This window comes from Lathyrus oleraceus, chromosome 5 (assembly GCF_024323335.1).
Source record: "Lathyrus oleraceus cultivar Zhongwan6 chromosome 5, CAAS_Psat_ZW6_1.0, whole genome shotgun sequence".
NCBI lineage: Eukaryota > Viridiplantae > Streptophyta > Magnoliopsida > Fabales > Fabaceae > Lathyrus > Lathyrus oleraceus.
In genome coordinates this window covers 607,235,616-607,237,610 of record NC_066583.1, presented here as the reverse complement: position 1 = coordinate 607,237,610, position 1,995 = coordinate 607,235,616, and positions in this window count along the sequence as shown.

The following is a 1,995-nucleotide window of genomic DNA, read 5'->3' as shown; positions in this document are numbered from 1 at the left end:
ATGTGTCAAAAGTGCAGAAGTATGCATCCAAGGAGAAAAGCAGAAGAAACTCATCAAGGAACTAGAAGCTGAAAAACAGAAGCATCTGACAGTCATAGATGGCCTGATTGGTGAGATAGCATTGCTGACATCTAAGCTAGAACAAATGACAAAATCCATCAGAATGCTGAATAAAGGAACTGACACCTTGGAAGAGATTATAAAGGTGGGACAGAAGTCAGGAACCATGTCTGGTTTAGGCTTTGTTAAGAAATCCTCAGCTGAACTCAAACGCTCAAAGGCTGAAGTTCAGAAACTCAAGCAGAAGTCACAATCGATGTCTCAACATCAGGGAGTCAGGATGAGTAACCATCAGAAGAAGAAATTTCAGAGATGGAGATGTCACTACTGTGGTAGATTTGGTCACATAAAAACCTTCTGCTACAGGTTGCATGGTTATCCTAACCAGACCCCTCAAGTCAGACCTAAGCAGAAGGCATCTAAGCATAATGCCCCCATTAAGAAACAATAATGGGTTGCTAAACAGACACCTCAAGTCAGACCTAAGCAGAAGGCATCTAAGCATAATGCTCCCATTGAGAAACAACAATGGGTTGCTAAACTAGCTCACACATCCCTTAGGGCATCTACCAGATAAGACTGGTATTTTGATAGTGGCTGCTCAAGACATATGACTGGGATGAGCAACTTATTGGTGGATATACAACCTCATGCTACCAGGTATGTGACATTTGGTGATGGAGCTAAATGAGAAATCAAGGGTGTTGGTAAGCTGGACTGTCCTGGAGTTCCAAAACTGAGTAATGTGTTATTCTTAAAAGGACTAACTGCTAATCTCATCAGCATAAGCCAACTATGTGATCAAGGCTTCAATGTACAGTTCACCAAGGAAGGATGTGTGGTGATGAATGGTTGCAATCAGGAAGTTATGAGAGGAGCCAGATCCAAAGATAACTGTTATCTATGGGAATCTAGAGTTTCACACTACTCCTCAAAGTGCCCCTTAGCCAAGGAAGAGCAGGAAGTGAAGCTGTGGCATGGAAGACTTGGACAACTTCATTTAAGAGGAATGAAGAAGATCATATCCAAGGAAACAATTAGAGGAATCCCAAATCTGCTTATGGATGAAAGAAAAGGATGTGGAAAATGTCAGGTGGGCAAGTTAAACAAGATGCCACATCCCAAAATGGGACATTCAAAATCTGCCAAACTTATGGAACCGGTGCCAATGCACTTAATGGTACCTATGCAGATTGAAAGCCATGAGTCATCCTCACCTATTGGACCCCATCAAAATGGTGTAGTAGCAAGGGAGAAACAGAAGTGTGTATCATTGTCCACTGCAGAAGCTAAGTACCTCGCTTCTGGTAGCAGGTGTTCACCACTGGTATGGATGAATCAGATGCAGACTGAGTACAATGTCACTCAGAATGTCATGACATTGGATGCTACTCAGTTTGACAAAGTTAGGGGCAAAGAGGGAATGTGTCCTTCTTAGAAATTATAGCAACTAATGATGTTAGTTATTTACTGTTTAATAAGTCAACTTATTAAACACTTGATAGTGCACTCTGATTGGTCAACAAATAATAGACATTGCTCGTGCAACAAGCGTTTCCTCTTCCATCGTTTCAACTTTCAGTCTTGCAAGCTTTCTCTCAAAGAAACTTTTCATTTCTCCTCTGAGATATTCATCATGTCGCACCAATCCGACTCATCTTCCTACACGACCATGTTCGATTCCTCCAGCTCCGAATCATGCAACCTTAACAGGGAATATCCTGTGGCTGGCGCTGCAAATACTTCTCATGTAAGAAGACCTAAAGAAATGGTCTCCGGGGTCCCCTCAGCAATCGCACTTGATGAAAAAACCAGAGAAGGCTCCAGGTATGTTCACAATTCCATTGCAACCTTGGTAACTGGAATTTTGTCTGGTAATCATAAGGTTCTTGGGGTCTCAGTTCCCTTAAACACGATTGTACCAGAAAATGTTGC